Raw genomic sequence first — 12,669 nt, forward strand, 5'->3', positions numbered from 1 at the left:
ATGTAATAGAATCACGCTCTGCATCAAATTCCCTATGTATTTAAATGGGAGAACAATTGGCCATCAAAAGCGTAGGGATTGAACAGGGGTGCTGCCAGCATATTTTCGTTTCGCATTCACCAAGCTAATGCGTCATTAATTAGCAATTGCACATTCTAATATCTACCCGTTAGCATGCATGGTTGATTGATTAAAGTCCACATTATGCATGGGTGACCGCAGGGGGGGGGCACTTTCCTCCCCTGAGATATCTGGAAAGAATTAACGTAATTCGAATAGTGACATTGTAGAGATATTTTATTCGCGATCCCAGTCCCGACTTTTCGGAATCCCGCACATTCCTCAAATGATGTAAATGCTGTGTGCGGGATCCTGAAAAGTTGGGACCCGGATATCGGGGAAAAAATTTCCCGTTCCGATCCCGAATTCGGGAAAATATTTCCCGACTTTTCGTTATTATAAGCAGTCGAGAAATGCCAAATGGTCGTTTTAAAATGAAGTGTGTGAAAATTATCGGAAATTGTTCGGGAAATTTCTATCCCTTCCTTTCCGGAAATGACTAATTTTTCACATCCCGAATGCAGGGAATATCGGGATTTAAAAAATTCCCGTCCCGACCCAAAAAAATCTTCCCCTCACACCCCTAATGACAGCGAAGATGCCAAAAAGAAGAGAACTGGCAACGTTGGAGATCTTCCACCTCGCAAAAATCTGCAACAAGAAATACCCACGATACCGGTAGATATTGGAATGTGCAATTGCTCATTAATATGCGTGCTGCCCCCTACACACCCCTAATGGCAGCGAAGACGCTGCAAAGAGATCTGGCAACGTTGTACATCTTCCGCCTCGCGAAATGCATGGATCTCGCGCATGCGTATTAATACAACCCAATTGTGCAGGATTACCCATCAAACTTATGTTATAGCAAGCTGTTATCAAGCAAACCAAAAATGCAAATTGTGGCATATCAACACTTACACATGTACTGATTCGGACAGGAAGTCAACTCTTGGTAGTCTACATAACAAGATCCTTGTACAGTACGAATATGCCAGGGTTTCTTTGCTTTTAAAGGAAAAATCCATTACAATTTCTTTCTACGCATGGATTACAAGATGTTCGTTACATACACTAGTGCTGTCAATCATATTTCCATAAATAGGAGCTGGTACAAGCTTGCATTGTTTAATTACGAACTAATCGTGGTACACATGCAATTTTTACGTGGTTCAATTTCTATTTGTTAACACGTACTTCAGATAATTACCTACTGCTTATTTTTGGGTTAATGATTTTTCGGTAACATTATCGTATGAGGGAAACGGATTCCTTCAAATTTACAGGAGAAAGTACTTACGGAAATCATTTTCTTTAGCGTTGTGGAAGTTCCTGAATGTAGATTTGATCCATTTTAATGTGAATGCATGTTGTTTTCTGAAAAAAATCTCTGTCCGACATGCTGTTTCTGCTCCCGCCATTTGCTTTCTGCACAAGAGTGCAATGTTCCGTGTGTTAAGATGATGCAACCCCGTAGCCAGTGTTTCAGCCTCGCCGTGTTTTCACTAGAACATGACGTGTCGAGTATTTTTAATTTTTTTTTTTAAACTATGCTTGCGTAACCTAACCTACCCTAACCTTACGGAAAATGGTTTTTGGGGCTAACATGAATGGTTTTTGGGGCTAACGTCAATGGTTTGTGGGGCTACCGTCAATGGTTTGTGAGGCTAACATCAATGGTTTGCGACGTATTAGGATAATTTCAGATCTGGGCACGAAAGTAGATATTTTCCGGTGGACGAGGTTGCAACACTGCATAAATCGACAAAACACACTCAGAACGCCCCCTAAACCAGTATGCTATCACGGCCATAATGTGTTACAGATTCGAAACAAGTAACAGTAAGTACTCGTAAATGTAAGAAATAGACATTGATATGCATTATTTCACTTTAGGAAATGTTCCACATTCGAAAAGAACACGTTAGCAATGTAAAGAAGTCCGAAATATATAATTCGTAGGTGTTTCCCTCATACGATAATAGTACCGATTTTTCCATCCCTATACTTCAGAAAGCACACACACACACTAAAAGGTATAAATATCATGTTAAGAAGAGAATTGCATGTGTACCATGATTAGTTCGGAATTAAGCAATGTGAACTTGGGCCAGGAATTAGTCCTTGAATAAAAATAAAAATGCCTTCCGTATTTTCAGTTGAAAACTGCAGTCTACCTTTTGATCACCTAAGCTGTTAATCTTGGCAGAATTTGAGGAGTGGTTGTGCAAGTGATGAAGACAAACAACTTGGATAGTTTTACTGAGCCCAATGTAAGTGCATTTTTTTTTTACACACATGTTCACATGTTCTTTAAAATTACTTTCCTGCCACATGTGACCAATTACAATGATAAAGATAAGTGCTGTTACTATGAAAGGACAAGTCCCGGTCAGTATTTGAACCAAGAAGATGCTACAGCTTTGGAAATTGAATTTAGGATGGGATCTTATGTAGTGGTAGGTGCTGATATGCCAAGGTAGTACTGAACACTATCCAGCCGTTGAAAAAAAATAGTTTTCAAGCTTCCAAGTGTGTCTCATGAGGCGAAGGGGTCATTCCATGCCAAATGAACCAATTTTAAAATAATTGGTTGCATGACCATGTTAGAAAAAAATCATTTTTAGTACATAGGTTTGTACATGTTTTTCGATATCAAAACCAATGTTCAAAAAAATATATTGTCTTTAGTTCTTCTGGGGCAGCCATTTTTCCAACATGCCGCATGGCTTTTTTTGATCATGTAGCACTTTTCAGAAACCTTAATATCTAAAAAACTATTAGAGCTAGAGACATGAAACAAAATTCATTTTGTAACTAATGAAGTATACTTTCTATGATATTCAAGTATGTTTTGCTTAAAATTGCATCATAAGTACGAAAATTATGGTGGAAATTCTAACAATAGTTAAAAAGATGGATTTTTAAGCCCGATTTTTTTCAATGAAGGGGTTTAGTCTAAGGCTTGATTTTATTTTCATGTGTAGACCTGCCTGCAGGGTGTCTGTATATAAAATATCAGTGCTCAGAAATGTAACCCTTTTTTACAGCATGGGCTCAAACATGGCCGTTCATTGAATTTTGACAGTTTTCGGGGTTAAATATCTCAGATGGATCCTCTTGAAAAATTCTGAAATTTGGCACAAAGGAAGCCCTGCATGAACCTAACTCACAGTAAAAATCTCAACTTTTAGATTCAACTCGTTTTGGTCAATATGAGGTAACGTATGTCACCTAATTTCTGACGTTGCAAAGTAAGGTTAAACTACATCTCATACTTAGAATAATTAGTCTTTTCTTTTTCTTTTTTAAATTTGGGTTAAATAAAGCCTCAGAAAATATAGTAACATAAGGTTTTAATACTTGACTTACCAGAAATTGAAATTACAAGGTATGACAATTGAAAATCTGCGAAATCTCATGGCAAAAGGTTTGATTTATTAGGTACCCATGACCAGTTGGTGTTGTCACCTCCAGTTTCCTATTGATTCTCTTTGTCAAATCAGGCAGAATTCTTTGTTCTTTCACTAAGTTCTTAAGTAAATTATCAGAAACCTTCAGTTCATCACATATATTTTTTCTTGACCAAGTGGTAGCAATCAAACTGATGATTCGGACCTTTTTAACATTAGTTTTCTTGGTAAATGTTTACTATCCTTCGGACACCTGTAGGGCTATACGTCAATGGTTCGTGAGGCTATGTGAGAATGGTGTGTGGGGCTACACATTTTTTTCGAAACCAATTTTTAACTATTGTAACCTATACGTGACCCTACCTAACCTTACCGGAAATGGTTCGTGGGGGCTATGTACAAAATCTGTCCGAATGATAGTAAACAAGTACAGTTTTTTTTCACTAAGTTACATTTTTCTTTTCTTTTCCATTATATGATTGTACTGGCCATGCAAAGGATTATCACACTTGCCTTCCTTTTCTTCAGTTTTAATACTTTGTGAAAAGGAACTTTCCAGTTTCCTTTGCACTCCTTGTATGATGTGAATAGTTTGAGCACTGTTTTTCTGCAATGAGCCTCAGTTTTGAAACAGAAGATACATCAAAAACAGAACAGACTTCATGCATTTCCTTTAGTTTTTCTTGGGTTGGCACAAATACATCATTTCCATTCTGGCATTTAAGTGAGTCACTTTCTCCAGATTTGAAAATTTTACTCCAACATGTCAGGCATATTGATTTAACTGGCGTAACGCAATGTTAATACTGCGTTGGGATCGAACCAGAGACCCAGAATCTTCTATTGGGTGGCGTAGCTATCATCATTTATCTTTCAGATGGTTATCACTCACTTGGCCTAAATGTGAGATGTGCAAGAGGTTTCGTTCAAAGGAATGGCAAAAGAATTTACATGTATAATAAATGGATTTTGTACTCTCCACGACTGAACCAATATGGACATTGTTAAAAAAAGGATATCACTTGCCTCACGTTTGGATGATAATTATTCCCACAGATTGTCCTTCAATAAGGGTAATTGTTACACATCTGACCTCCCTGTCAGAATTCACTGTTCAATAATCGCCCCCCAACTTCCCTTGTCTCTCAATCTGCGATCCTCACTCCATCTTACTCACTCGACAACTGTCTCCACTTTCTCTCGATTCCACCTCACATTCCATCACCACCTATCAAGTCAATCACCTGACGTTTGCCTAATTACTTATTCAGCATTCCTTTCTCTGCTTCCTGCTATGTTAATAATAATAGCAGACTTGTCACTTCTACCCAACACCTTGCCTACGATACGCTGGTATAAGGCTTACTTGACACTTTTTTGCCTTACCATATGATGCAAATTGATTTTAAAAGTTCCCTTACTTAAAGAAAAAGTAAAGTGGTACTTCTGAAGATCACAACATATTCTACCATATAAAAAACTATTTTCAAGGGTATTTGCATATTGTCTCTAAGCCATCCACCTGTAGTCTTGACCTAAGAAGTGTTTTATAATTTACACTAAGTTTGTTAAGATTAATTAAGGCTTTGGTAATCTTACCAAAAGTGTATTTATGTCAGTCCTCTCCAGTTAAAAGTCCTACAGAACACTCCATTTCCAGTCACAGATAACGAACATTCACAAGTCACTACTCTCGGCACAATAGGCAAAAAAAGAATGACAGCAGAGATTGTCTATGCACAGATCAATTCCAGGCTTGCTTCACATCCTATCAAAACATGTCTCTGAATCTCCTGCTGGGCATGACTGACATCTACTTCAACCAATGTCTTTTCTTGAGAAAAAAATAATACGTGGAAAATAAAGGAAGCAAATATATATATATTATACCAGCATTGACCCTCCAAAATAAATAGCCTACTTTCAGTGGAGTTCCCCAGGAGGTGTTGGCGGGCAGGGGCACGAAGGGGTGCTTACACACCCCTTAATTTTCTTCAGCACCCCCTATCCAAAACCTATATTCTACCGAAAACATTACCTCTTACAGTGTCATATTATGTCATGTCATTGTCATATTGAACTCCAAATGTTAGGTACTGAAGTGAGATTGCTGTTACTACCAGGTAACCAAGAAAGTTCATGCGGTTGTTACAACTGCCCGTAGTTTTCGTGGGGTAGTACGCAGTTCAGCCGCCAGGGGTACATGTATGTGTGATTGGCGGAAAGCTCATTCCTTGGCACGTCGGCTAACGTAGATAACAGGTCGCAGTCGATAGTTCGGGAGCAAGTATTCGCAGTGAACCATGGCTGTGTCGAATGCAGTAATCAGGGCGTGTTTACTGTATGAGTACAAGTTGGGCACAAAAGGAGCGGAAGCAGCAAGAAAAATATGTGCAGCATTTGGAGAAGGTACAATTAGTGAACGGACAGCGCAAAAGTGGTTTCAGACCTTCTCGAGTGGCGATGAGACACTGGCAGACAAACCTCGATCGGGCAGACCGAAATCTCTCGATGTGGACCAACTGAAGGCAGCAATTGAAGAGGATTCAAGTCAAACGTGTCAAGAACTCGCTCAACGATTTGCGGTAAGTGCTGAAACAATTCGTGTGCACTTGCATGAGCTTGGCAAATCATGGAAACTGAGTAAGTGGGTCCCGCACGAGCTGACTGCTGCGAACCGTCTCCAACGACTGAACATTTGCGCTTCCTTGCTCACTAGGAACAACAACTGTCCAATTTTGGACCGCATTTTGACGTGTGATGAAAAGTGGGTAATGTACGATAACAAGAAACGCTCATACCATTGGCTATCGTCACATGACACCATACCTTTAACTGCAAAACCTGCTCTTCATCAGCGGAAAGTGCTGCTGTGTGTCTGGTGGACTACGGCTGGGATTGTGCATTATGAGTTCTTGGAAAGTGGTAAAACCATCAACAAAGAGGTGTACTCCGTGCAATTGCAAAGAGTGGCCGAACAGCTTGCAAAAAAACAACCTGCATTAGTGAATAGGAAGCGTGTTCTTTTCCACCAAGACAACGCTAAACTGCATACAGCAAAGATGACCCTGGAGGTGATTTCTTCTCTCGGCTGGGAACTTCTGCCACATCCAGCGTATTCACCGGACATCGCTCCATCAGACTACCATCTTTTTTTGTCTATGGACAACCATATGCGCAGTCGACATTTCCAAACTCGCGAGGAGGTTGAAAACGCGGTGGTGCAGTTTTTTGCGGCCCTACACAAAGACTTTTTCAAACATTGCATCTACATGCTTGTACACAGATGGGAGCAGGTTGTAGAAGCGGATGGTGGATATTTTGCAGAATAAATATAAGGTAAACACATTTGTTTTGGACCTTTTCTTCTTTGTACTAAAACCGCATGAACTTTGTTGGTTACCTGGTATTTATAACAGGCAAGCATTTACCCTACTCTCAGAGAGATTCCGCGATTATTTTCCTATACTGTTGGCAGTCAGTGGCCCTTGTCCTTATTTCTTCAGAATTTGTTGTCAAGAATTGTTTCTTCTCGTGTTTCAAGTAGTCTATTATATGTTTTCCTTTGTACTGTTGATACACTGTTTTGTTGCTCGCCTACTTGTTCTTCCTCTTGTCTTCAAGTTGCATTGGAACAAAAATTTCAGTTGCTTTCAAGTATCATCAGGTCGTTCTCTGGAATTTATTGAACGCGAGTTGTATTGTGACGGTAGTTTCCTTGTTAATTCGTTATATTTGTTCTAGTAAACATACCATTTCAGACTTTTTAAGGCTGTTACGAAGAGGACAAAAAGTCGCTAGGAAATGTTACAGTTCGTTGTTGGGCACAGGCGGCCCAAGGGATTTTATAACTAAGTGTTTTGTCTTGATACCACAGCATCTGGGCAGACGGAAGGTAGGTTATGTATTATTTAAAACGAACGCATATGAAAAGAGGGGTAAGAAAGCAACGGAATATTTTCAGATAAGTGAAGCAGTCCCAAAAAATGAATTGATAATTACAAGAAAGTGACTACATAATTTCATATTCATTGTGTTATTTTTCTTTTCAAATTGTAGATCTTTAGGTTGCATAGTAGAGATTTCTTTCTTTTACCTAATGCACACAAACTGAACACTCACCAATTGTTGTCACCTATACAACATATTTGACATTTGATTAATAACTTAATTTTGTACCTCAAATGATTATGGCTTATAATCAAGTGATCTCCGGGTTCGATAGCCGGTGGAGGTACATAGTGGTTCAGATCCCACTTTAAACCATATGTCCAGTCCTGATTAGCCTATATGTGCATAAAGTGGACTTAAAACAATGGATGTCAATCTAAAAGTGTACATTTCAGTCACGGTCATTTATGTTAATTATTATAAGAGCGTTGCAGGGACATGGTAACTTCAAACTGAAGGATTTTTTTTAGAGAGAGTGAGCAACACTATTAGGGGGGGGGGGATGTACCTCGACCCCTCTCCATGGGAAAAATCCTCCAGTCGTCCATATATGTTATTGATCTCCCTTGAACAAGCTGTTCTTTTCAAATTTCAAAACGTCGTTGTTGTGCTAAAAAAAATCAGGCAAAAATGAAGCAAGTCGCTAGTATTCCTCGGTTTCATTAGCATATTATCATAGATTCATAGGTGCCGACTTTAGGGGTGCAAGTCAATTTCTCCCCCCCCCCCCCCAATTAATGTAGAAGGATACATTTTTTGTATATTTACATATATAAAGTATTGTTTATGACGATCTTGCCACCCACAAATTTATCTTAAGTTCGCACCTCTGCATAGATGCCCACTAAAAGTTGATTGATACTTGATTTATGGACACATATTGAGATTTGAACATTTTTGAAATATTTTGGAAGTTTCTTCGAATTGTGTTTTTACATTCATTGCTTTTTCTGCAAGTCAGTAAGATTTTGACTGAGAATTTTGGAAAAAATAGTTCCTTTCTTAATTCATATAAGTTTACGATTTCAATTATTTTTGGAAAATACTTTGATAATTTTGTGAACAATGAGTTCTTCTTTAGTTCCTTCATTATATGGCAATTTTTTTTTTTTTGTTATTTTTAGAGTATTATTTTGGTGCATTTGTTTAAAGAGTCAAAGTTTATTTTCCCATGAGATACTTTATCTTATTTTTGTAGTTTATATCCTTTAATTAGTTTTATGATGTGTACCAACAGTTGGTCTTCATTCACAGGAATAGTCATGCCAAGATGGGAATTCGAACCTGGAATCTTCAGTGTAGAGACTCAGTTTCTTTGTCTATTGTACCATTATGCTGTATGATAATTTTGTCATATTCACTATGGTTGGCCAGTGGCGGATCCAGAAATTACTGTTGGGAGGGGCGAATTTCAGTCGGGTACAGAACCGAACCTACAATTGCACTGTTTCATATTAACAATATATGGTTATTTTAGCAGGAGACAGCTGTGCTCTATGGATTAGCTTTTTTAAGGGGTCCAGAGTGAAATAGATGGTTATTTTAGTATATTTTAGGTAGTCTACTCAGATTTGTCCGTAGAAAGAAACAATTGTGTTGTCGATTATAAGCGACATAGGGCGTTTGAATGTATTTGAACCTATTGCTACCAATTTATTTATTACAGACTCAGCTTTTGAAGTTACATAATTCATGTCACCGTTGCATTTCTCGTAATTTCTCACCTAGATATTTAGCATCCTTTGCTCTTCTAAAAATTTTCTCCTTGAGTTTCATCTGTGGGTGTTTACACTGCAAGATTATAAAGTAGGTCTCTTGGGTGACAATCATCAATTTCGCCATATCACACAAGTCCTCAAAAGAGTTTATCGCAATACTGGACTTCCTTTCCAACTCTGTTCTTGAATTATCTTATATTACAATTATTACATCGTCTGCTTAGTCTATTTGTGCTTTTGATCATGAAATATTTCCTAATATTCTAGAGATTGTTCCGAGCTTAGATTCCACAATTCTGGACCTAGAATTAGTCTCTGTGAACATCCTTGTGTTGATTTTGATGCCGTGAAGTTAGGACATCTGATAATCTTTCCTGTCGGTGCAATAGCTTCCATAATTCTGTCGAGAGTTCCTGGGCAATACCTATACGTCTCTTAAGATCCTGAAAAGACCCTCTGTATTCCCTAGAGAAAGTGAAATATCTTGCATGGTTTATGAAGATTTTGTTGTTTATGAACGTTTTCAGGTGATTTTGGCTCTCGGAAATGTGTTATTGTGAAGTAAAGTACGTCTGTTACCTTAGCATGTTACTTTACTGTGAAGCAGAACAGCCTGAAGGCTTCATGCAAGTGAATATAGCACCAAAAATGACTTTCCACAACAGCAGCTATAATTTTACTTAGTTAGGTTAGGTTTGGTACTGATTGTTATTTTCGGCATGTTCTTTCACTATTTTAGTATACATACAAACAGTCTTTACTAACAAAAAGCTTCGAAAATGCATGTTTTAACTTACGTGTGCCATTCTTTGGTATTAAATATCTCCGTTATTTGTGCTTTCCTAACGCTGTAACCACTTTTACATTACATAAAACATTGAATTCTGTGGATGAAAAAAAAATTTGACGTAATTCTTGAGTGGGTACAGTGGTTAAACGGTCCCAATGCGACTTGGTTGGTACAGGTAGATGTTTGTTCCAAGCCTCACAATGCCGTCAACGTCTCTACCATCTGTGAGGGCCTCCTTTTTTTCAGTTGGAAGAGGGACGCAAAGCCATTTGTGCCTTGCGCCGGAGAACCAACTGCAATCGACTTAATATATTGCATGCAAATACACTCGATACAGGGCCACTGTTAGGGGTGTGCGATGCATGCCACCGCACAGGGCCTCGCGCTTTCAAGTCAGTCGTTCATTCATTGTTGTGCAAGCAAGATTGCAATCGAATAGGGAAGAAAAACATAATTCCTGTGAAATGAAAGATTCCACCATAACAAAGTTGATTTCTCGTAATGGACAACTGTGTCGATTCTTGTCAAGCCATCAGTCAGAATTCACCGACAAGGAACAGCGAGGTATTTGCGAATCCAACTTTCCTCGATTTCCTGTCATGTATCATTGCTCGACAGAGGACAGGCACCATAAAATGGTTGTTTGTCTACTCTTCAAGCTGAGGGACAACAAGTTTGAGGGTGTGCCGCCTCGCGTTTGGAATTTATGATCTGGCCAATTCGAGAAAAGATGAAAAGAAGAGGCCGCATCAAAGTCTTGAAGGACTGCTTGAGCTCTTTTCAAGCCATCGTGTTTACAACCATGGCAAGGTTTCTCTGCTGGTAATATGAAACTGTCTTCGAGTGTTTGGTACTTCAAGTAGTGCAAAGCACGTATTAATAACGCTCTCGTTTTAGAAAGTAACTAGTATGGTTGCGGATTTGTAGGCACTAAGAACTCCTAAAACTCCTAGGCAAATGGGCACCACAATGATAAAAAGACGCACTTTTCTGTTCTTTGGGCTGATTGTGACTATGATGGTAGATGATATTAGAAAAGAAAAAAATACTTTGGTTAAAAAGAAAGCATACCTATTACTGTGAAGAGGCCCCACGCGTAGCATAGTAGTTAGCGCTCTAGCTTTGGAGCGAGTGGTCCTGCTCCCGGTGGGAAGCCCCAAAATTTCAGGTTGACCCAGCATCGTGAGGACAATTGAGGAGCTACTTGAAACGTGTGGCGGTCTCCGGTCTCCAAAGTAAAAAAACATCAGCGATGGGACTCGACGCGCAGATCATGAGTCACCCGAAGAAAAGTTACTTGGTAGGCCCTGGCTCTCAGAGGGCTGGAGTTGTTTGTAGCAGCATTAATGTAAAGAACGTCCAGTGCTTTTGCACAATTAATATCATCCCAGTTTTTATACCTACGTTTCAAATATAGAGTTCTCAAAAAATGCTCGCTTTTTTTTTTTAACAATCTGTCATTTTCATAATATTTATTCTTCAGAATTCAAGCAAACCACAAATTACGTTTGCTCTATTAGTGTTTCCCCGTGAAACTTTGTGAATATAGTTTAGCAACTTGTCATAATTTGTAATAGTCGAGTAGAGGAAGAGACAAGGCCATCATCTACACGATAAATTGGCAACTAAGTTCCCGCCGTTTTTTAAGGAAGGTGTTAAAAGGTTAGTTTTCAATAAACAGATACAAGTAGTTAATCAATAATGTATTCTCCTGTGTTGTTTACAATGTTTTGCCAACGTTCAACAAGGTTTTCAATACCTCGTCGGTAGAAATCACGTGGTTTAGACTCGAAAAAGTCATCCAACCAAGCTCTCAATTCTGCATCAGTATTGAACGAAACTCCCCGCATAGCATTTGAAAGAGATCGAAAGAGGTGAACATCCGTTGGTGCCAAATCTGGAGAGTATGGTGGGTGTGGCAGCACTTCCCAACCATGAGCTTCAATGGCATCCTTGGTCATATTGGCGATATGAGGGCGGGCATTGTCGTGCAGCAAAAGAACACCATGTTGCCGATTCGGTCTTTTCTCTTGAATAGCCGTGTTGAGTCGTTCCATTTGTTGCACATAGAGTTCCGCGTTGATCGTTTGGTTCCTTTCAAGCAATTCGAAATGGAGAATCCCTTCCCAGTCCCACCATACGCACAACATCGTTTTACGCGGATGCAGTTCCTGTTTCGCACGTGGGGTCGCTTGTTTTCCGGGGCTCAGCCATTCCTTACGCCGCTTCATATTCATGTAAAGGCACCATTTTTCATCGCCAGTAACGATTCGGTGAAGAAATCGTTCCTTGTGTCCATGGGTTGCACGGTGCCGAGCAAGCAAACCAGCGGAGATTGTGGCTCGTTGATTTTTGTTGGTGACACTTAAAGTGTGAGGCACCCATGCTCCACACTTCTGAACCTTTCCCATCGAGTGAAGATGCTTCTCTACAGTAGTGTGGGAGCAACCCATTGTCTCTGCCAGTTCCCTTGTTGTTTGACGTGGATTTTCATGCAACAGGTGGTTCAATCGCTCTTCATCGAACTCAACTGGACGGCCAGAACGAGATGCGTCTTTGAGGTCAAAATTTCCTTTTTTGAACTTCGCATACCAATCACGGGCGGTTCTTTCAGCTATAGCACCCACTCCATACACAGCACAAATGTTGCGAGCAGCTTCTGCGGCCTTAGAACCTTGATTAAAGGCAAAAAGGAGGTGGTGTCGAAAATGCTCATTCTTCTCAACTTGATATTCCA

General features: G+C 39.4%; 1 long non-coding RNA gene across 2 annotated transcripts in view; it reads left to right on the plus strand.

Moving 5' to 3' along the window:
- Positions 1–901: 901 nt before the first annotated feature.
- The window catches only part of LOC145989993 (uncharacterized), a 44,175-nt gene continuing 32,407 nt past the window's right edge, over positions 902–12,669 (plus strand). For both annotated transcript variants that reach the window (XR_014441911.1, XR_014441914.1), the window contains exons 1-3: positions 902–1,015; positions 2,220–2,333; positions 3,111–3,280. This is a non-coding gene — a long non-coding RNA (uncharacterized LOC145989993). The remainder of the gene's footprint in view (positions 1,016–2,219; positions 2,334–3,110; positions 3,281–12,669) is intronic.

Source organism: Lepisma saccharinum, chromosome 1 (assembly GCF_977018435.1).
Source record: "Lepisma saccharinum chromosome 1, izLepSacc3.1, whole genome shotgun sequence".
Taxonomy (NCBI): Eukaryota; Metazoa; Arthropoda; class Insecta; order Zygentoma; family Lepismatidae; genus Lepisma; species Lepisma saccharinum.